The following is a 24,596-nucleotide window of genomic DNA, read 5'->3' on the forward strand; positions in this document are numbered from 1 at the left end:
TGTCAAGGTTGTTCCCCATTCTGACACTCAGAGGGTATGTCTACACTACAAAGTTAGTTAGAACTAACGGACGTTAGTTCGAACTAACTTTAATAGGTGCTACACTAGCGCTCCGCTAGTTCGAATTTGAATCGAACTAGCGGAGCGCTTAGTTCGAACTAGGTAAACCTCATTTTACGAGGACTAACGCCTAGTTCGAACTAGCTAGTTCGAACTAAGGGCTGTGTAGCCCTTTAGTTCGAACTAGTGGGAGGCTAGCCCTCCCCAGGTTTCCCTGGTGGCCACTCTGGCCAACACCAGGGAAACTCTATGCCCCCCTCCCGGCCCCGGACCCCTTAAAGGGGCACGGGCTGGCTACGGTGCCCGTGCCAGGTGCAAGCCTGCCAGCACCCAGCTAGCAGACCCTGCACCTGGCACGGCACAGAGCCACCCACCCGATGCCCCCCAGCCCATCCCCTCTTGCCGGGACCAGGCTGGCGGCTCCCGGGAGCTTGCCCTGGACCGCAAGAGGCGGGCACCTTCCTGGGCTAGTGCGGACATCGTGGACCTCGTCCACGATCTCCGCACTAGGCACAGGAAAGTGGCCGTCTAGGGCAGGAGAGCTGCCAGCCTGGCCACCCAGGAGCAGGTGTGCATGAAAATCAAGGGGGTCCACTGAGACCCCCGACCCTGAGCCCTGAGCTTACAATGGCCATGCTGGGTCAGACCAAAGGTCCATCTAGCCCAGTAGCCTGTCTGCCGACAGCGGCCAACCCTAGGGACCCTGGAGGGGATGGACCGAAGACAATGACCAAGCCATTTGTCTCGTGCCATCCCTCTCCAGCCTTCCACAAACTTTGGGCAGGGACACCACTCCTACCCTCTGGCTAATAGGACTCCATGGACCCAACCTCCATCACTTTATCTCACTTCCCTTTAAACTCTTTTATAGTTCTAGCCTTCACAGCCTCCTGCAGCAAGGAGTTCCACAGGTTAACTATTTGCTTTGTGAAGAAGAACAACTTTCTCTTACTAGTTTCAAGCCTGCTACCCATTCCTTTCCTTTGGGGTCCTCTAGTCCTTCTTTATGGGAACTCAGGAAGAACTTTTCTGAATGCACCCTCTCCACCCAACCCCTGCTTTTAGAGACCTCTATCCTGTCCCCCCTCCGTCTCCTCTTTTCTAAGCTGAACAGTCCCAGTCTCTGTAGCCTTTCTTCATCTGGGACCTGTTCCCAACCCCTGATCATGTTAGTTGCCCTCCCCTCTCCCAGCCTTTCTCTTCCCCTCTCCCACCTCCTTTTCCCAGTCTCCCCCAGTTTTTTTTCAATAAAGACAGAGTCAATGTTGGAAGAAACGTTATCTTTATTTTGTACATCAATAAGAAGGGGGGCTAAGGAAGGGTAAGTGGAAGGAGGTGAGGGAGGAATGGGGTACGAGCCCCCGATGGGGAGGACTGGGCTGGCTCTGCGGGCTTCTGGGGGTGGAAGCTCTCCTGCAGCCCCCCAATTACTCCCTCTCCCCAGATGGCAGCCTGCGGCAAGTGCAGCCGGGCTGATGGCCAAGTGGTGTGATGTGCCCATTGTGGGCACTCAGGGCACTCCAAGCCAGAACTTCTTTGCAAGCGGGGCACCCCTTAGAACTGTGTGTCCGGGGTGGGGGTCGGGACCCTTTAAGCGCAGCCCTCGGCTAGCCTGAGACAGCATCTCCATGCTCTAAGTCCTCCTTTTATGCCCTGCCGGCACTGCTTCCGGCCATCCTTAAGCCCTGTTCAGAGTCCACTCAATGTGGACTTGCTAGTTCGAACTAGCAAAACGCTAGTTCGAACTAGTTTTTAGTTCTAGATGCGTTAGTTCGAACTAGCTTAGTTCGAATTAACTAAATCGAACTAAGTTAGTTCGAACTAGCGCTGTAGTGTAGACGTACCCTGAGTGCTAAAAGTGGAAACCTGCAAGAGACCTTAAAATACTTTGCCTCTGTAGGCTTTTGCTTAAAAACTCCCCACGGTCACAGATGCCCTGCCCTTGGGAGGTAGCTGCAATCACCAAGAAAAACCCCTTTCTTCTTGAATCCAGGAAGAAGCACTTGGAACTTCTTCCAGAGGAGTACCCTGAGCTCTTTTACTGTAAGAGAGAGTGGGGACCGGGGAGAGAAAACAAACTGCAGTATCTGATAGCTGACCTTCTATTACCTTCCAGGCCATAGGAATCAAATCATTGCCTTGAAAAGGTGATTTTATTAAGAAAACAAAAAAGATATAATTGATAAAGCATACTTGGTTGCTATGTGTTTTAAAGTAACAGAGAAAAGAAAAAATTTAAAACAAAGAAATTCCATCCCTGGGATACAGCTTAAAGTGCAGTGTATGCAGGGGCAGGGGGAGACATGGACTTAACACAGAGAAGTTTAACCACACAACAAAACAAAGAAAATAACCTGATCATGTTTAAATAGACATTCCAGTCCCTATCTACTTACAGATCCATGCTTCAAAGTCCAGTCCATATCCATGCCCAGTATTATTTGTAGTCATGGTAGTTCTGTCTGGTTCAATTCATCTTGTTCCTCCAGCTCCTGGCTTAAAACTCACTTAAACTCAAAGTAGTACAAGCAAGTGGTTTTCTTTCATTTTACATTTCAACATCTCCCCCATTGGCTTTCCTAGCTCCTTGCCAATACCTCCTAGCTACCCGAGTTTAACTCTTTGGTTACTGAATGCTGGGATGTTCAGAAAAGGCCTGCACTCCTCCTCTCCATTACACCAGGGGTTCCCAAACTTTTTGACACAGGAACCAGTAAATCTATTCACGAACTTTTGGAGGACCAGTAATATTCATTTGCATATTTGCATGTTCATTAATCAAATGATGAATATTCAAATAAGTTGTTTCTGGTCTTCCCAAATCTCCCAGTGCCAGCTTTAGCAAAGCTTTTGATATGGTCACCCACAATATTCTTGCCAGCAAGTTAGGGAATATGGATTGGATAAATGGGCTGTAAGACCGACAGAAAGCTGGTTAAACCAGGATTTTTTTTTCAGTTCTGCTTTTTGTTGTCCAATAACATAAACACATGAAAAACAAACTGAGAAAATACCAAACATATAACATGACTGGTATTTTCTCAGTAGGTAAGTTGTATTATTACGAGATGTATCAGTTTGTAGTTTCGAACTGCGTGGCTGGTAAATGTGCTCAGACTGCATGAGTGTGTCTACCAGCCAGATAGTTTGCAACTACTCGAGGGTGTGGGGGGGGAGGGGGGGGGAGAACAGTGGAATCTCTGTGTCAGACTAACTCCTGCTTTGTGTGTGTGTGGGGGGGGGGAGCGGGGTCGGGTCAGTCCCACTCCCTGCAGGCCGATTCATTCCTCCCCTCTGCTCCCCTTGCTGTGCCTCTGGCCAGTTCCACTTTCCCCAACCCCCTCCCGGGCAGCCAGTTCTCCCCCCCCTTCTCCTCCCGATCTCCCTTGGCCAGCTCCCCTGCCTGCGTCCAGCCCTCCTTCCAGCGGCCACTTCTCTCACCCTGCCCACATCTTCCCCGGCCAGCGCCCTGCCCCCCCCTCCCCCCCCCCCGCCAGCCCTGCTTCCACCAGCCCCCCAATCTCCCCAGCCGGCCCTGATTCCCCGTCCAGTTCTGCTTCCGGTGGCTGCTCTCCCCTCCTCCTCACCCCGGAATCCCCTGGCACCTTCCCTTAGCCCTGCACCCTCCTGGTGCCTCCCTTTGCCCTCTTCTTCCCTAATACCCCCCTCACCAGTCTCTGCCCCATTCCCCTCCTGCCCCTCTGGGCCCTCACACACGATTTGCTCCATCCTGACCTTCCTCATGCCCCCCCTTCTCTCAAGCCTCCTCCCAGCACCTCTCCCTCCAGCCCCCAGTGCCCCCCTCCCAGCATCCCCCTGTCCCCCTCCCACTGACACCGCCACTCCTGCCCTTTCCCTCATCGTCTGCACTTGGCCCCCGGCATTTGTCTCTCCCGCACCCCTGGCCCTTGGTGCCTTCCTCTCCCGCCCCTTCTCCTTCCACCCCCTCCTCTCCTCGCCGCCGCACGAGCCGGTTCCCCCCTTCTCCTTCCCCGGGGCGGGGCGGGGCGGGGCGGGGGCCGCTCTCAGGCCCCGGAGGCCGAATCTGGAGCCAGCCAGGCCCCGCCACGTGCCTCGCGCGGGTTTCGAAACCCCGGGCCGTGACGTCACGTCCTCCCCGCCCACGTGCAACGCCGCGCATGGGCGGCAGGCGGCGAGGAGGAGCCGCGCGCTCCAGGGGGGCGGGGCCGAGGGGGACGCTCTGGGGGGGGGCCAGACAGAGACTCAGCCCCGCGCAGCGCTGGAGCCGGGCCCGGCTCGTAACTCGCCGGCACTTCCGGGTTCAGGGGCGCGGGGCCCGGATGGGGCCCATCGGCCTAAGGGCGGCAGCCGCCAGGCGCGCTGAGACCCGGCACCGGGCCGCGTTACACTTGTAAACACAGAGACAGGAACATTTTTGGTTCGAAGACAGTTACTGGAATACAATTGTCATTAAAGTGAAAAGAGGGTGAAACCGCAACTCCAGCCAAAGCCTGAGCAAAGGGTCTTTAGTCTTTACAGTTTGAGCTTTATTGTTCATTCCTCTTCTTTTTTCTTTTTCTTTCTTTTTAAATCCTTTGCTGTTGTATAAACTAAAGCAATACTTTTATCTGGTCTCCACAGGGAATGATTTTAATAATCAAACCAGAAGTAAAAAAGTGCAAAGTGGTGGGCTCCCAGCACACACACAGTATATTTCTAACAGGAATGAGGGTCTTCAAAAATAAGGGGATTTTAGATGTCATTATAATTTCTACTAGGCAAGATACAAATCTAGATATTGTCTGTCCAACATAGTTACTACTCTTAAAGAATGGGGGTATATAGTACAGCTATTTAAATGTTCATTCCTGTAATAATGAGGGGTAATTTGTGTGCCCTATATTGTTGTTTTCTGTTCTCTGTGAGCTTTTTTTGTTTTTGTATGAAAAGTTAATAGTAGTTTCCAGTAAGTCTGGGGTTATTGCATTAATCTGAAAGGTATGCTTATACTACAAAGAATGATCAAAGCTGCCACTGTCGATCTTCTAGGGTTCGAATTAGTGGGTGTAGTGAAGACACACTAACTCAAACTGAAAGGGACATTCCCACTCAATGCCTTTGACTTCCTGCAGTGTGGGCAGTGCCCAAAGTCAAGTTAAGGTTCTTTGACATCAGCTACATAATTAACGTAGAAGTTGTGTGTCTCAATGGCCCTTATTCCGTATGACATACCCAAAGTGACTAAAATCATAACGAATGAGGAGTGCTGAAAACTTGCCATTGTGCTCTCACAAAGGATTGGCAAAGGATTTAAAAAGAGAGAGGCAAACATCTTAGACGTTTTGTTGGTGGAGGTGCCTGAGACTCAACATAAACTCACCAACATCTTGCAAGCCTCATCGTCAACAACATTTTCTCATCGATGAGGCCATTCTAGACCCTTTGAAAATACTATGGCAAACACCAGCTTCTATCCCTACAATGTCAAAAAGATTGAATAGGAAGTACTACGTACCCCACAAAGGGCACCAAATTCTTATTTACACATCCAGCACCAAATTCACTAGTTGTCAATGTGGCCAATAAGAGAGGTAGACAGATGCAATATAAATCCACTCCTTATGATAAGGAGTGGGAAAGACTCAATATCCTGGGAAGTAAATCTTACTCATCAGCCTCCCTCCAATTAAGAATAGCCAATAACGCAGCACAGTTGGCAAAATACACATATCACTACTTTGATAATGTGAAAAAATTTATTAAACGGCTTCCTCATGACATTAAGTCTTCTTTCCAGTCCAACATCAATGATGGATTCCTTATAGCTAAGATGCAGCAGACACTGTGGCATGGTCCTTAGCCACCTCTGTAGTCATGCTCCTAGTATCCTGGCTCCATCTCTTGGGTTTCCCTAGGGAGGTACAGTATATGATTGAGGATTTCCCTTTTGAGGGTCAAAAACTTTTTCCCTCAACAACAGATACATCCCTTCCATCCCTCATGGATTCTCGAGCGACCTTGAGGACCCAGGACATGTATGTTCCTCAACCCAGGAAGACACTGAGAAAGCAGTTCACTCCACAGGACAGAGGATCCTCATCATTCGTGCCCCAGAGAAGCTATGATCTCAGGAGGCAAAAGCACCAAAATGCAGACAAACTCAAGATAAGCCAACCACGTCTCAGTCAATCAATGGTCGACAAGCCTGTTGAAAATCTGATTGAGGGTTCAATGTCATTTCCTAATGTGACTTACCAACACAGCCTTCAGCCCTTCTACCAATCATGGGCAAAAATTACCACAGACAAGTGTGCGTTAGAAGTCATACAGAAAGGCCTCCTCCTACCCAAACCTCTTCCCTGTTCCTCTTCAGGGATCCCTCTCATGAGCCCCTATTACAACAGCAGGTAAATAGACTACCCCAACTGGGGGGCCATAGAAATCGCTCATCACAGGGCAAGGAGGTTTTAGTCAAGATACTTCCTCACTTCAAAAAAATCAGAAGGTTGGAGGCCTATTCTGGACTTATGCAGGCTGAACAAGTATTTAAAAAAGCAAAGATTCACCAGAAGAAAATTCTGTCATTGGAACAGGGGAATTGGATGTCATTCCTCGGCCCCAGGACACATACTTTCACGTGGCAATCCGGCCATCTCACAAAAAAATTTTGAGATTCACACTGAAGGACAAACACTATGGCTACGCCTAGACTGGCATGATTTTCCGCAAATGCTTTTAACAGAAATGTTTTCCGTTAAAAGCATTTGCGGAAAAGAGCGTCTAGATTGGCACGGACGCTTTTCCGCAAAAGCACTTTTGCGCAAAAGCATCCGTGGCTAATCTAGACACGCTTTTGCGCAAAACAAATCTGAGCTGTCTACACTGGCCCTTTTGCGCAAAAGGACTTTTGCCCAAATGGGAGCCACATAGTATTTCCACAAGAAGCACTGATTTCTTACATGAGATCGTCAGTGTTCTTGTGGAAATTCAAGCGGCCAGTGTAGATAGCTGGCAAGTTTTTCCGCAAAAGCAGCTGTAGACACTATGGCTACGTCTACACTGGCACGTTCTCACGCAAAAACTCTGCGTTCAAGCACTGGGGTGTCAAGACTCTTGCAGTGGAGTGCCCACAGGGACACTCATCTCAAAGAACACCAATTACTGCACAAGGTGAGTTACCTTTTCCTTCCGCTCTACTCTGCACTGATTAGGCCTCAACTGGATTATTGTGTCCAGTTCTGGGCACCACACTTCAGTAAAGATGTGGAGAAATTGGAGAAGGTCCAGAGAAGAGCAACAAACATGATTAAAAGTCTTGAGAGCTTGACCAAGGAGGAAAGACTCTAAGAACTGGGTTTGTTTAGTTTGGAAAAGAGAAGACTCAGAGGGGATGTGGTAACAGTTTTCAAGTACCTAAAAGAGTGGTACAAGGGGGAGGGAGAAAAATTATTAACCTTAAACTTTGATAATACGACAAGGAGCAAGGGGCTTAAACTGCAGTAAGGGAGGTTTAGGTTGGACATTAGGATTAACTTCCTAATTGTCAAGGGCTGTGTCCAGACTCAGGGGTTTTTTCGGGAAAAGTTGCCTTTTCCCGAAAAAGCTTCCCCTGCGTCCAGACTCAAGCCGCGTTCTTTCGAAATTATTTCGAAAGAACGCAGCTTTTCTTTCGATGGCGGTAAACCTCGTTTCACGAGGAAGAATGCCTTCTTTCGAAAGTTCCTCTTTCGAAAGAAGGCGTTCTTCAATGTAAATAGGGCTTCCTCGAAAGAGAGCATCCAGACTCGCTGGGTGCTCTCTTTCGAAAAAGCGGATTGCTCTTTCGAAAGATCCGCCTGCAGTCTAGACGCGATCTTTCGAAAGAGGCTCTTTCGAAAGATGCTTTCGAAAGAGCCTCTTTCGAAAGAAGCCTGCAGTCTAGACATAGCCAAGGTGGTTAAACACTGGAATAAATTGCCAGTGAAGGTTGTAGAATCTCTATCACTGGAGATATTTAAGATCAGGTTAGATAAACAAATGTCAGAGGTTCTTGGTGCTGCCATGAGGGCAGGGGACTGGACTTGATGACCTCGCAAGGTCCCTTTCAGTTTTAGTATTCTATGATTTCTTTAGTAAAAAGTAGTAAATTACCCGGCTCTGAAAAGCTATATCCCCCTAAATATCTGATTATGGACACTTTGTTACTAAAGACCATCCCAGGGTTCCAGTTATATTGCTTTTATTAAATACCGCTATTGAATTAACTGGAAAAAGGATTGAACTTAATCGCACATATACATTTGCACACTCATACACTCGCACACTCATACACTTACTCAAGAGAAGAGTTTCACAGAGACAGTGGAGGAATCCAGAGCATAGTGGGTCTGGTGTGTCTGCCTGCAGTGTTGATTCAGGGCTGGTGAGCTGATTGTACAATCTGTTTTCTGCATGTTCTCTTTTTATCGAACTGTCCAGGTGGCTGCTGTCATATGCAGAGTTCCTTTCCTGTGTCTGTCACCAAGCAGCACGCCCAGGTTTAGTTTCTCTCACATATATTAAGTTCTTCTTTCACCCATGTGGCACCTCTGCATTTGCTTTTCTCATGTCTAGGCAGATTCTGTAAGACATCACAGGGCTTCTGTGTCCATCTGGCATTTGTCTCCAGGTTAATGGTCTGGCAGTTTCTTATCACCCATATACACTCTCCACAAATACTCCCTTTCCCACATGATGGAATGTTACAGAGCTCAAAGGTTACACCAGCAATAAAAATTACCAGACTTAAAAGGACATAGTAGAATATTTCAGAACTCAAAAGGTTACAAAACTTACATTCACATTATGCTGAAACTGACATTTATGTTATACTGTGTTGGGTACAGGCTTTTATACAACAGTCTTCTGCGGATTAAACTGAGGCCACTAAGCTCATTTAATCACCAAATTTACTCAGAGCAGTGGATTTTGCTAATTTGAGGTATTTTAAGACGTTGCAATTAACTATCTCATTAGTCAAAATGCCTACAATCTAAATTTTCAGGTGTCTGAAACTCCTAAATTGATGCTGTTGATATAGAAAAGTTCTTGTACTAGATTGTAAGATAAACAGGCTAGATTGGTGAAATAAAGCATATTGCTTTCTGAGTCATATAATAATATGCATTATTATGGTTTGTAAAAAAGCACAATAAACCAGCTTTTGATTATGAACTATGAACCTATGCATTTATTTGGGGATTCAGAAATAGTGAAAAAATATGACAGACATTTTCTTGGTCTGCACCAATTGGTATCTCACCAAGGGGAACAAAACAAGCCATTGACTGAAGTAGGTTTAGAGCCAGAATAGCCATCTACAAAATACTCTGTCTATATATGTCTCCAGTGCATTGACAAAGTTATGGCTGCTCCAGCCACAGGACAGACTCTTCAAGGCAATATGAGCATGTAACCTTAGGCATGAATATGACTATGGCAAAAAGCAGGCACATGTTGAAACAGCCTTTAGGATACTCTACTTGATACAAGAACCATATCAAGTATATAAAGAGCCTGAGCAGTTGTGAGAAGCAGAAGACTCACTTACCATTCCATTCTGTCTGTGGCACCAAATGAAGACAGATCTCAAAAGAAAAGGCTATAAACTTATCAGGGAACACGGGCAAGACATTGCTTCCAAACACGTATCACTGAAAAGATTATTACACATAAGTAACATAGGGTATGTCTATACTTGCCCCCTAGTTCGAATAAGGGAGGCAAATGAAGCATACTGAAGTTGCTAGTGAAGCGTGGGATTTAAATATCCTACGCTTGATCAGCATATTCGCAACCCGTTGCTATTTTAAAATGCCGGTAACCCGAATTAACTTGCCGCGGTAGTCCGATCCAAAACCCTTCCCTCGAATTAACTGATACTCCGTGTGCAATGAGGAGTAACAGTTAATTCAAGGGAAGGCTTTTGGATCGGACTACCGCATCTACACGCGGCGAGTTAATTCGGGCTACCAGCATTTTAAAATGGCGACCAGCCGCGAATATGCTAATCAAGCGTGGGATATTTAAATCTCGCACTTCATTAGCAACTTCGGTATGCTTCATTTGCCTCCCTAGTTCGAACTAGGGGCAAGTGTAGACATACCCCCAGTGTGCTGCAGGGGATGGGCAGACCAGGAGCTTGGTGCTATTCGGGGTGGGGAGGAGGGAGAGGGAACAACACACAGCCCAGCTGGGCTGCAGGGTCCAGGAGCTGGTATGTGTCTCAACTGGGCTGTGGGGGGCCGGGGAGGGCAGAAACAGGAGAACCAGAAATGACCGACTTCTCTGGTCTAGGGACCAGCCTTGTCCTTAGGGTGCTACACTAGGGAGGGCCAACCTGTATGACTGTACTATGCAAGTCATCAAAATGTGGAGCTTAATTAGTCATCTAATCTATACACTTATGCTAAGACACTATTATAATGATACTAACATCATGAAGCATGTGTGAGAAGAGCTGTGTGAATAACAGACCGTTTTTGATTCACTGGCAATTAAGAAAAATTGGTGATTTGAGATCAAATAGTTGCCCATAATTTTTCCCATATTACAGGGAAAGTTTCTGGCAATGGGGAGGCATTGGGATAGTTCACTGTTAAAAATAACACTGCTGAGATGAGAGACACTGTATGGGCATGTAGAAATCCAGGTGGGATGTAGAGAATCTAGGTTTCTGGTGTGTCTGTGTTCTACTCTTCTAAGCAATGCCTCACTATCGACACTGCTATTTGTATCTTTGCTAAATGGGCATGCAATAATTGTACTATGCCTAGTGCTGCAACAGTAGACCTAGTTTTAGTGTACATCTTGGCTATGTCTACACTGCAGGCTTCTTGTGCAAGAATAGCTGTTCTTGTGCAAAAACTTGCAGAGCATCTACACGGCACGCGCATTCTTGCACAAGTAATTTTACAGTAGAGCTTCGGAACAAAAGGCTTCTTGCACAAGAATTATTCCTCTCCCCATGAGGAATAAGCCCTCTTGCACAAGAGCTCTGGAGCAAGAAGGCAGTGTGGATGGGCAACAGGGGTTTCTTGTGCAAGAAACCCCTATGGCTAAAATGGTCATCAGAGCTTTCTTGCACAAGAGAGCGTCATCACTGCCATGGATGCTCTTGAGTAAAAGCACATGTCAGTGTGGACGTGCTCCTACAGTTCAAGCTGGAGGTGTAATTTCCAGCTCAAGTAGACATGCAGGCCGCAGCTTTGATCAAGCTAGTACGCCAAAAATCAAAACAAAGCTTTGGTGGTATGGCCTGTGGGATGGGATGGCTGCCTGGTGGATAATCCTGCTGGGACCCTAAGTACTTACTCATTGTATCAAAATAACTAGGGGTATGTCTACACTACCACCCTAGTTCGAACTAGGGTGGTTAATGTAGTCATACGAACTTGCAAATGAAGCCCGGGATTTGAATTTCCCGGGCTTCATTTGCATGTTGCCAGGCGCCGCCATTTTTAAATGTCCGCTAGTGCGGACTCCGTGCCTGCGGCTACACGCGGCATGAACTAGATAGTTCGGACTAGCCTTCTGTGGAACGAGGTGTACAGATAGTACGGAATAGGAAGCCTAGTTCGAACTATCTAGTTTGTGCCGCGTGTAGCTGCGGGCACGGAGTCCGCACTAGCGGACATTTAAAAATGACGGCGCCCGGCAACATGCAAATGAAGCCCGGGAAATTCAAATCCCGGGCTTCATTTGCAAGTTTGTATGACTACATTAACCACCTTAGTTCGAACTAGGGTGGTAGTGTAGACATACCCTCAGAAAGCACAGCTCCAGACTAGCTTGGCACATTTCATAAAAATAGCTCATGTTTAGCTAGAGAATGGAAGAAAGTAACATTTTTTGTAATGCTTATTTAAACTTTATTTAACTTTTGAAAATTATTTTGTAGTGGGTTTTTTTGCACAAATGTTTGAAATTAAGTGCTCAAATTAACTGCTCTAAGGTGACACAGGACTCCTCATTGTTTTTACTAAATCAGTGTTATAAGGTTTCAGCTCAATTGGATTTGAAATAGAAATATTAGAAGATGAAAATCAAGTTTCACAGAAACGGGGGGAGGGAGGGTGAGAAAGCAATTGGAGCTTAAGTCTGTATGTATGTGTTTCACTTTGTCTTCGATGTTCTCTGTAATCATCATTCTCTGCTGGGTTTCATGTAAATTCTAAACACAGCTTCCCTCTTGTAGGAACATTGTATTGTACAACAGCCCCATGATAGGTGAGACAATATTCCCAGCGCTCAGTAATCCAAAGGTTCTTGCAGCCTTATTTCTCAGCCCTCAGGGATTCAAAGCAGAATCTGCAGTGGAACATCTCCTTTAATAGCTCCATGAGAGCCTATTCTAGGTAGTTTCTAATTAGACACACCCAGATGGCAGGAACTAAGCAGCTGTACTGAAAGCCTGGTGTGTATTTGGAGTAAAGTTTCCTTTCTGCACCCCACAGCTCTTCTTTCTTATGTTGTTTCAATTTTTTCCTCACATTTAGCACAGAGTTTGAGCTATTCTATTCTTTGACTTTTTATTTATAATCTCTAAATTATAAAAAGAACCATAGTAATATCAAGTGTAGTTGTAATTATAAAAGGTTTAACTGAGCTAGGAGGGGTAAAAGAAGCAAGAACATAATATTGATTTCTTGTTTCTGAAATAGTCCTACAATGAACAGGATTGTGAATTTAAGTTTTAATACCTGCATCTTTATTTTTCATGATGCATCAGCCATTACAATTCTTCTTTTGACACTTAGGTAGCGATTCTGTAAGATGTGAAACTGCTGCTCACATTCCCATAGCTATGTTAGCTGTACAGAACAAATTAAGGTAACAAGACTGAACTCTCGTCTAGTCGGTAAGGTTACCATGTATGACTGAAAACAAAAGAAGAAAGAAGCTGCCATTTTTATAGTTGCTTTTCACAGTAAAACCACAGCTTCAATGTTTAACAGCAGATGACAGTGAAAGGGCACCAAGAGAGAATATTTACCTACCCAGTAATTTGCCTGTCATGCCTTAAGAGTATGTGTTCCATGCTTCATTTACTACAAATGTTGACACATTTCACTCAGCTTCCAAGGTGATGACTGTTTTCATGACAAAGTGCCCGCACTACTTCTCTTCTCCCAAACATTGTCACCACTTACCAGACAGAATAAGCTTTAAAGTAGAAAACTCGCTTCACATATCTTGGATTTGTAGCACAACCTTATTTTCTGATCTGTATTTCCAGATTACTAGAAAATAAAGCAAACCATATATCATATACAAATAATGTTGTTATTTTACCGTTGAATATAATGACTGAACTAATTATACAACCAATATAAAGTCAGTCTCAGTACAAAATAAAGAGATATTTAAGTATTCAGGCAGACAAGGTCAGGGAGGGGGGAAAAAGCCCCCCTAAATAAATTCTAGAATCAAATTCAAATGATTTTGGAAATTCTGAAATATTTGTTTAATTTTATTCTCTGTTGTCTGATACTTGCACATGCATCTGCTTTTCTGGCTTTCCAGCTGAGACTGCTGCCAAAAAAAATTGCTGGAAAATCATTTAACAAAGTGTGTTTTTCAGAATTTGCAGCTGGACTGGAAGCAGAGAATATCAGAAACCTTCTTAAAAGAGCCTTTTCTCATGAGATTTCAAACTCAATTTTGAAGGTTCAGATAACGTTTGGATTAGCTTTCAGACTCCTGAGGCTTTAGTTGATCCAAACCCCAACTCTGAACCTTCTGAGGTTCTCCTGTCATTTGTAAAAATGTGAAAAAACTGTTCCTGTATGTCCAGCAAAAATATCTTCTGGGACCTGACCAAAAGACCATGGAAGTAAATAGAAAGACCTTGATGGCAGCAGTTTTACATGAGGCTCATAATATCAGGCTATATCTACACTGAAATCAGAGGAAAATTGTAGCTTGGGCAAGTGTGCCAGAACTAGCTTTACTGTAGCTAGTTGACTAAAAATATCAGTGAAAAAGCAGCAGCATAGACTAGCATAATAAGTGCATACCCAGAGGAACTGCCTGGGCTTTTACAACTTGCATTGAAGCCCATGTCACTGCATCGTCACTGCTATTTTAGCATGGTCGGTCACTAAATTAAACTAGCTTGCGTATGGCTATTCAAATTGCAAAGCACTCCTCGGGTTGCAGTGTAACTATAGTCTGAGTCAGTGAAAGTACAATTCTGTCAAGTTATGACTATAATGGAAAATTCTGATGTGTAATGCTCTACCAAAATAGCTTTCCTTGTGCTAGCAATGGTGGCATCCGCAGTGTAAGACAGGAGGTAGGTATTGTTAACTGCCCTGACTTAGGGACATGTGGAACAGTGATAAAAATGCCTGCACCCTGCCTGCATTTCAGTTCTACTTTTGCAAATGGTGAGGAATTATGGATCCATTTTTTACTAGAGTAGGTATGTAACAGATATTACATCTCCCTTCTCTGACAATGCCTACTATCCTACCTCACAATAAAAGCAGCAGTGGACTATTTAAATGGGTACATAATTAAGCTGTTTTTCATTTTTATTTTGTCCTTTAAAAAGAAAATAATAAAGAACGAAAAAATGTAACTCCCAGCTTATTATGAACATAAAGATTACAAAGCCAGGGAAAGAAAAAAAATTGTCGAAGTCAGCCTCAGTTACATATATTTGCATTAGTTAATCCTCATTTTATTTGAGGATTCCAGCCCTTTCATTTTCTCCTCTTGCTCCCTTTCTTATTATCTTTCCAAAGAATAAGGTATGGGTTATCTGTTTAAATGTTAACTACCCTGTATTGGGAGTGTAGGGTTGCATGCATAAAACTAAGAACACAGTATTGCCCAAAGAGCTTTAATAACTCAAGAATATAATAAGGAAAGAAAACCAAAGTGGTGTACAGCTTTTAACATAATAACCTAAAAATCTGAGCATGCTTTCAGAAATCACCGTCTCTCCATTGACACATGAGAAAAAGCAGAGCTAGAGGCTGAAATTATGCTGGTAGGATGTCACTTAAACTTTAAATTGAATTTGATTAAATTAATATATATGAAGATTAAAGAAAAATTAAAAATAAAGTAAGGGCAGCTATGGAATGAAGTCCTCTTTAAATTTAATTATGAGATCTGAATCAATGACCTGTAGTTGCTTTGCTCTTTTTAAATTAAAACTTTAAATATACTCATAGGTGTGATTACTATATAGTTTGTGATTAAATATAGTTATTTATTTATTTAAAGTATGTGTGGTGTGATGCACTTGTTTCAATAGTTAATGAGAGTAAAGGGCTTCAAAGAGGATATGGCCTGTGCAAACCCTTAAAAAAAAATAGAGATTTGCTTTTACCAGACATACCTGTGCACACTGACAGTGGAATTCACAAGTGATATCAAGGGCAAAGTTTACAGAACCATTCCACACCTTAATGACATAAAAAGCCAAGCACGGGGTACTTAGAGTACTTAGAACCCACTCTATCAGCCTCATTTACCACGGACCCTTTTATTAATAATGTATTTTTTTCTTCTCTTTCCCTCTCCATCCCCTCTTTCTCCACCATTTATATGTCCCCTGAGCCCCTTAACTCCATTCATCTGAAGAAGTGGACTGTGCCCATGAAAGCTTATGATACCATCCACATGTTTTGTTAGTCTGGTAGCACTTTAAAGACTATTTGTTGTTTTTTAAGTTTTTCCAATTGCAGTGATTTAAAAAAATGAGTTTGCTCCCCTCTCCACAAACAGGTGATTACAATAATGTCTGTAGTGCTACCAGTAACTTGTATGCTGGTCTTCATCATTCAATGAAGTCAATGAGGGAAGTTGAATTTGGTCCATATTGAAGAGGAATAGGGATAAAAGGAGTGTCAGCATTTCAGCACATTTGAGCCTGTTTACTGAAGCGTCATACCGGCCTTAATGATAAGGGATGAGTGTGCAATGTGACACTCTAAATGTACCTACATTGTTTCACAGTTTGGTTGCTCTTCTTCAGTGCCCAGCGAGGAAGAGCTTCACCCATCAGACCGCTGCTCTGCCATGCTAAAAATGAAGCATGCAATTGTGAAGCCAGTTGCCCAGATTTGTATTTGACAAACCCCACAGCACAGCTAGGAGAGAGGATGTCAAGCTCCTTGTTCAGCAAAGAGGGATTATCACCATAGGAAATACATTCCCATAACAAGATAAGACCTCATAAATTCCCTAAATTGCTTGTTATGCAGAGGATACAGTTTAATTAGAAACCTATAAGTCTGTACTGCCTTGCATTCAGAAGGCTCTCAAAGTGCTGTTCAGATTGTGTGCTAGATCAGGTATTGCTTCATTTACCACACACTCTGATGCTACCTCTGGGTAGCATTTGTAATGTGTCAAAACCAACTTTGTTGCTGGCAGTCAATGTTCCTATACAAATTAATTAATATTATATAATCTCTCCCTGTCTCTGGGACCACTGAATATTTCCTTCAGGAGTTGGTACCCCAACACTGCAACATTGTGTGGGTATATAAAAATCAGATAGGAAAACTGATGAGAGAACCTTACAGCTGAGGTCCAGCTGCCAAAAGTTGTTTAAATGATGAACAGTAAATTTAGCTCTCTCTCTATATATATATATGTATATATTTTTTTTTCTGCAAGATGATAGAGTGACATCATCATGTCAGCTGCATCCTCATGCTGCCACTACCTCCTCTCTCAGTCGTTTGCTGTGGCCAGCCTTGGAACTGTCACCTCTGGGCATGGTCTGCTCTGTTGGAGATGAGCTGCTGGTGCTTGGTCCCCTCCCCCATCCGAGCCCTATTTCTCCCCCCGTCCTCTGCCCCCTTATGTCAGACCCTCTACCCCCAGCCTGCTCCTGCCCCTCCCCTCTGGCCAGACACCTACCACCAGAGAGGGGGGTTGGCGAGCATAGCGAGCAGGGAGGATAGCCCCCTAGTTTTTTTTAAATAAAATATTTCATTTCAGTGGACTAACTTTCTATTAGCAGTATTGGTGAGGAGTATGTGTTTCAAATATGCTCTATCTTTTCAGTATCCCTTTTAATTGAGAGCTGCCCCAGGTCCTCCATGACTTCTACATTCAACACTTAGTAGATGTGGCATGTTGTCAAAAGAATTCCTGAATCCTTCATACCACAGTCCTGATAAATTCCATCCATTAATCACACTCAATCAGATTCATGTTTATAAAAATGAGGAAAAATGTAACTTTAACATGTTTATTGTACTCCACAGTTATCACAGCTTGATTTTTTCTAGAGTGAGGGTCTACTTAACACATTACAGGGACACTCTTATGTAACATGATTCAGAGGCTGGGAGCTGAAACAAAGCACATTCAGGCTAGAAACAAGGTAAGAATTTTTAACAGAGTCATTAATCATTGGACCATTTTACCAAGGTTTGAGAAAGATTCTTATTCACATAAAGTCAAATCATCAATTTTTGCCTAAATCACATATTTTTTCTCAATATAATAAAAAAGTGGTAAGCAAAATCACCTGCATTTCTCTGTCCCTTCTTTTTTGAGACAGATGTCTCACAATGCTTAATCTTTCTTGTGCTACCCAGTTCCATTGATGTTAATGGAACACATTATCTCATTAAAGAAGAAAAATATTGAATGACCTGGGAGTCAGCCTGCACCAGAGCCTATGAGTTACAACTAATTATGTAGTGAGACATTTTTCTTCTTCTGTATAGATCTAAATATGGGAGAAGAAAATATTTTTACATGTGGTGCCACAGATGGCAAATAATTTAGATTCTGAGTTGGCAGTATATGCATGCTAGCTATATCAATTTTTTGGAAATGTTTTAACTATTAGTTTTAGCATTTCTGTTTCTAGTGTGGGCAGAGATATTTTGAAACATTTATGTAACCAGAAATCATGCTATAGACCAGTGCTTCTTGATCAAGGGATTACAATTTCCAATGGCATATGGGTCATGAAAGAAAATGGGAGGGGTGTGATGCAAATTACATATAGGCAGTGAAAATTATATTACAGTCTAAAGCACTCTCTTACCCTTCAAGGTCAGGTATTCTCTATCAATAATTTGAAACATGTGCACACAAATAAAATCAAATAAATTATATAGACTTGTCATTGATGCACTTTTACTCTTTCAGGGAAATTTTTGACTATGAATAAAGGGACATATTTCTGAAAATGTTGAGAAACACTAGTCCAGACTATTCCTTTTGCAGCTATATAACATGTTTACAAACTTAATACTATTTAGAGCGTTGTTGCCTGTATACAAAGACCTTGTCATAATCACAAGCAATTTAAATGAGACAGGCATAGTATAAAGTTCCATTAAAGTTAAGTTATGACATGGTGCAACCTTCCAAACTCAAGAGCACAAGTTTTTAAAACAAATAATACCTTTAGGCTTCTCTTTTAAAAAGTGTAGTTAATACTGTTTTCATTGTTAAATATTGACCTGATCTTGCACCAATCAATCAATGGGAATTTCGACTAATGAGTCCATTGTATGTGTTTGTGTGTGTACTGTATATGCTAGATCAAATACAATTCTCCATGTTTCTATGGTCAGATTTTGGAAACTGTCTATTGTATAAACAGAATTCACAGTCTAGACTGGGACTTGTATGGGGTTTTCGTTAATTTTGCTTGAGCTGATCTTTGATTCTAAATCATTTCCAGATTTTATCAGTTCGAGGATAAGGTCTGAAAAACACTTCTAATGATACAAGTCCTTTCCTTATTTGTCCTTGTGACGCACCAGGCCGTGTCTGGGCACAACTGAGGGCGTCCGCTCAGGGTGAATTGCTCAAATCCAGGGCTCCTTACAGCCCCCAGACTGGTGACCTCTCCAAACAGGCCACAAACCAGTCCCACAGAGCGCTTCAGCTGCCTGCCTGAAGCCTCACGAGCAAAACCCCTCCGACACCCCAGCAAATATCCGTCACCCAGATGGCCCCAGGCCTCATACACAGGTGGGGGGTCCTAGCATCCAATCCCACCTACCCCGAACAAGTTCTGTCCGGTTCCAAGAAACCAGCCACAGATCCCTGGTCAATTTACCCTCTGGACCTTACTCACAAATCACGCTGGGCCAATCCTTTAGCATCTAACAACTAAAGGTTTATTAACACAAGAAAGAAAAGCATGAGAGTAAGGTTGTTAAAGATTAGTACGTTACATGCACCGAATCTCCCAGTCCTCGATGCAGGCTCTAGCAGAGATGTTACAGCTGCTGGTTTAAAAGTTCTTGTTGCACATCCTATCATCAGGATGGGTTCACAGGTCTTCCAGGCTCTTCGATCCCTGCAATGCTGCCTCTGGGATGAAGTGCTGAGCTGAGAACAAAATGGCATCGACCACATGGCCTCTTTATACCTCCTTCCTGGCCTCTTCTTGTTTGCAGCAGGTCACCTGGTCAGAGGCCAATCCCTGTGTTTCCTGCTGGCTGCTCTCAGGTGACAGCCCCCATTCTTTGGGTGTGTCCCCGGCCCATCAAGTGCCATTGTCCCACAGGGCCTGGCTAATCAGCCTGTCCATAGCAATGCTTAACCACATTCAGAGAAACATTCAGCTTTCACATAGATTACAGATTCCTACCTACACACACAAACATTATACATTCACATAAATAGCGTACACAGGACCAGCAAACAATAAGCTCCCATTCAACACCCCACATGGCTCCCTCCCATGCCAATCTCTGGAGCCAACACCCCCACCCAGGGGCGCAGCAGCGATCCGGCTGCCCCCCTCCAATTAGGTAATGTGACACCCCCAATGCAAAATTGATGCAGGAAGTGATGCCAGTAACATCACTGAGGGCATCACAGGCCTCCCCATGCTTTGGCTCTGTGTCATCACATGTTCTACCCAATGGCAGAAACAACAGTATAGAGCTGGATCAGTGTATGAGAACCCAGTTTGCCTAAAATAGGCTTCATTACTGCAAGGTCTGTCATAGTGACAACCACGTCCTTGCATCGTCTTTGAATCCCACGGTAAAACTTGGTAAAACCCAGAACTAATTGGATCTGCCTTTGTAGCATGATCCCCATGTGTGTCAGGTGATTCTGCCCAGAGCTGAAGAAAATAGTGAATTTATCCAGGCCAGCTCTGGCAGCTCTCTGAACAACAATGAACACTGTGTGAATGCAGGTATTCTCACCCCAAATCATGTAGGCATTTTTGCATTTAGCCACGAAAACAAAATGGTGGCGTGCCTCAGTTTCCCTTTTCACACAGGACCTTCTGGCTGGAACCCTTTTTGTCCTGTAAGAAGTTCCAAGACCAGTTACAAGTGTTAACCATGAAATAGCAAGATCACAATGTCCATTTACATACCGTCTGTCGTTTGGTACATCTCCGGACAGATTACATGGTATTTCCATAAGATCATACACATTGTATACCCTTACAATTCTCTGCAACAATAATACATTGGTTACAAGAATTAACATCAGTAACAAGAACAATCCTATATCAGGTGTATATTGACATTCTCCATCAGGCCCCCTTCTCTGGCCCCACACCATTGCAGTTTTGGCCTTTCAGGTTCAACCTGCAAATCTTCTTTGCCAAAACAAGTCCTACCCCTCCCCCTTGTTCTCTGGGCTCCAGGTCTGAAACCTCTGGCCTGAGCAAGACAAAGGGCTGGCTGGGTGTGACTCCCTGGCTCACAATGGCCCTGGAATTCTCCCCTTTTCCCCACTCAGTGGGGTAACAGCAGTAAGCTGTAGACTCCCAAGTCTCTCCTCTGTCCACCTCCAACTTCTGTTTCCACATGGAACCAGATATCAACTTCCCTGATAGACTATGAGTGTCCACCGTGTCCAGAGATGGGAGCGTAACTGCCATCTCCTGCATCCTAGGGAGAGTGACCACACAGCTGTTCTGCTCTGCATACTTAGCTACCCAGTCCTTCTCCTGAATCTGAGACACTAACTTCCCACTCTCCTCCTTCACCTGGGAACAATCCTGTCCCACACACACTGACTTCCCAGCAAGCTGGTCACACACAGTCACTGGGTTAACAGCCTGCTCCAATTCTCTGGCTGTTCCTGCCTCATCTGGAACAACCCTCAGTCCCTCCGAGACCTCTCCACCACCATCCACACTGGGTTTCCCTAAACCCAAGTCAGTGGAGTCACTGCTAACAGACAAATTCTGTCCGCCAGGCACCAAAAAAAGTGCCTCACACAAGAAGCTGCTGCCTTTTACAGGCAGAGCTTTCTCCTGAATGCCTTCTCCCAGCAAGGCCCTGTCACCTCCCTCAGTCACAGCAAACTGCTTGCTACAAGCACTGCCAGGACTCTCCTCCCGATGTGCTTCCTTAAGCCACAGTTCACCCTTCTCTGGCTCTGCAGCTGCCTTGCCTTGCTGAGCCACAATCAACTCCTCCTGCAATTCCCTTACTCCCTGAGTTATCTCTGGCCCCTCAGGCGGATTCACAGGCAAGCCCCTCTCAGGCAAACAGACAGACTCACAAGAGACAGGGTCAGAGGCACCTTCTCTCCCTTTGCATCTCTCTAGATGGCTGTAAACTTCCTCACCCTCATTAGGCTCCAGAGTTATCATGCCCTCATTCTCTCCTTGTGCCCGGGCTAAGGGGTCACTCTGGTCCCACAGAGTCACTCCCCCCTCCTCCAGCAACACAGCAGCATCAGGCACAACATCAGTGTCACTACTATCTGGTCTCTGGGGTTCAGGCAAGACACTGCCTGGATCTACCCAAGTCACAGCATCCTCCTCCCCAGCAGCCACAAACTTAGAGCCACCTCCTTTTTGGGCCTCAGCCATATCCAGACCCAACTCTGGGACTGCTCTCAGCCAACACAGGCTGTGGGGCACCTTCCTCAGACAAAGGAAGAAACTCTTCCCCACACACAGACAGACAACCAGAGACAGCTTCTCCCTTGTCCCAACACCCCTGGCTAATTTCAGGCATGCAGCTAGACTCTGAGACAGCTTCCTTTACTGTCCCACTGCTACTTCCAATAGCCAAATTGCCAGCTTGCACACACTGTGCTTCTTCACACAACTCAATTTCAGCTTGTGCAGGTTTAATTCCACAAACCTCACCAGCCACCAACTCCTCAACTAGAACTCCGCTCTGGCCAACCACTCCAGACTGCCCCAGAGAAACATTTCCCTGATTTCTGGGCCCTTCCTGCCCTGGTTCTGATTCCAGCCTCACCTCCAAGGCATCAGACGGGCCCTCACCCACAGGCTCACTGCCCCCCTGCACAGACACGCAGCCATCTGCCACAGGCACCCCTTTAGAGACACTTTCCCCTTGGTTACAGTAAGACTGACCAGACTCAAAGAACTTCCCAGAATCACCTGTACCCCCCTCACAGCACCCATACATGCTTTGGGGCTGGGTTACAACATTAGCTGGGTTACAACCATTTGCTATGTCATAGTCACACCACATACCCACACGGTTACACATCGAACTTTCAGGAGGATACAGTCTCTGTTGTTCCATTAGTCTCTTAAGCTGAAGTTCAAGTCTAGCATTTTCCTCATTGGCTAGGGCCATCTTCTCTGCATGCTCCACCATTTCCTTCAGCTGACGTCTGGCCCTCTCTGCCCGTCTCTCAGCATACTCTGCCATTCTCTCTACATGTTCTGCTTTTCTCCTTTCAAGTTCCCGATCCAGCTCCTGCTTTCTCCAAGCAATTTCTTCATCAGCCTTCTGCCTTCTTTCAGCAGCTTCCTTGGCTCGCTTCTGCTCCTTTTCATCCACATCTCTGGTTAGTAACAACACTACCAGATCTAGTTTAGAGGCCCTTTTCCTAAAGGCAATGCCTCTTCCTGAGCACAAATCCTTCAGAGCCTCTCTACTTAGGCTCTCAAACTGGTGCTGACTCATTTCAGCTGCTCTTTACCCAACCAAACTCTCAGTACTAAAAATCAAACTTAGACTGCGTGGGGTCCTGATCCCAAAGCTCAGTTGACCAAGATCTGTGAATCCTGCCAACTACGCCATTGTGACGGACCGGGCCGTGTCTGGGCACAACTGAGGCCGTCCGCTCAGGGTGAATTGCTCAAATCCGGGGCTCCTTACAGCCCCCAGACTGGTGACCTCTCCAAACAGGCCACAAACCAGTCCCACAGAGCGCTTCAGCAGCCTGCCTGAAGCCTCACAAGCAAAACCCCTCCGACACCCCAGCAATATCCGTGACCCAGATGGCGCCTGGCCTCATACACAGGTGGGGGGTCCTAGCATCCAATCCCACCTACCCCGAACAAGTTCTGTCCGGTTCCAAGAAACCAGCCACAGATCCCAGGTCAATTTACCCTCTGGACCTTACCCACAAATCATGCTGGGCCAATCCTTTAGCATCTAACAACTAAAGGTTTATTAACACAAGAAAGAAAAGCATGAGAGTAAGGTTGTTAAAGATTAGTACGTTACATGCACTGAATCTCCCAGTTCTCGATGCAGGCTCTAGCAGAGATGTACAGCTGCTGGTTTAAAAGTTCTTATTGCACATCCTGCGATCAGGATGGGTTCACAGGTCTTCCGGGCTCTTCAATCCCTGCAATGCTGCCTCTGGGATGAAGTGCTGAGCTGAGAACAAAATGGCATTGACCACATGGCCTCTTTATACCTCCTTCCTGGCCTCTTCTTGTATGCAGCAGGTCACCTGGTCAGAGGCCAATCCCTGTGTTTCCTGCTGGCTGCTCTCAGGTGACAGCCCCCATTCTTTGGGTGTGTCCCCGGCCCATCAAGCGCCATTGTCCCACAGGGCCTGGCTAATCAGCCTGTCCATAGCAATGCTTAACCACATTCAGAGAAACATTCAGCTTTCACATAGATTACAGATTCCTACCTACACACACAAACATTATACACTCACATAAATAGCGTACACAGGACCAGCAAACAATAAGCTCCCATTCAACACCCCACATGGCTCCCTCCCATGCCAATCTCTGGAGCCAACACCCCCAGCCAGGGGCGCAGCAGCGATCCGGCTGCCCCCTCCAATTAGGTAATGTGACAGTCCTGTAACCACTAGATGTTTTCATGTAGATTCTTAATGACCTTCAGTGACCTATCCTGTTAAGATCTCTGTTAAAGTCACTTTTGCATCAAGTTTTGTGTCTAGTGACAAGTGCATTCTCAAAGTCACATTATCTCACTTGGTTTTTTTACTCCTAGAACCCAATACTTGTTTATATTGGGGCCCCAGAACATTAAAGCACACTTTTTTATGCTCACCTTAAAATCTTTTATGCTACCAGTATGATGTTAAGGGACTTTAGAGAAATGAAAATGAGATTTGGACCCTATACACTTTCTTTGGGGCTTTTATTTGCTATTGCGTATTGTGTATGTGCTTCTATGTGAGAGGGAGAATATTGCATGCAACATGTTCCATATAATCTTTCTCCTCAGTTATGCACAGTTATAATACTTTAAAGTGATGACTTAAAATAACATCCATTCAGAAAAAAAGTGTGCAACTTTTCTTTCTAATGTTTAGATCCCTCTTATGGCAGTGCTGAATTAGACAGAGACATTTTTAAAGTATCTTTTAGTCATCCAACTAGA

The 24,596-nt window shown here is 44.8% G+C and overlaps 1 protein-coding gene and 1 long non-coding RNA gene across 2 annotated transcripts in view; one reads left to right on the forward strand and one right to left on the reverse strand.

The window, feature by feature from the left end:
* The window catches only part of CDH12 (cadherin 12), a 785,724-nt gene that overhangs the window by 598,140 nt on the left and 162,988 nt on the right, over window positions 1–24,596 (forward strand). The gene's annotated exons all lie outside the window — the stretch shown is intronic.
* Window positions 5,129–16,079, reverse strand: LOC142827205 (uncharacterized). The gene is made up of 4 exons (XR_012901756.1): window positions 16,000–16,079; window positions 13,191–13,280; window positions 8,337–8,620; window positions 5,129–5,932 (listed from the first exon to the last, which is right to left on the reverse strand). It is a non-coding gene; the product is annotated as an uncharacterized LOC142827205 (long non-coding RNA).

The sequence above is a fragment of the Pelodiscus sinensis genome, chromosome 2 (assembly GCF_049634645.1).
Source record: "Pelodiscus sinensis isolate JC-2024 chromosome 2, ASM4963464v1, whole genome shotgun sequence".
Lineage (NCBI taxonomy): Eukaryota > Metazoa > Chordata > Testudines > Trionychidae > Pelodiscus > Pelodiscus sinensis.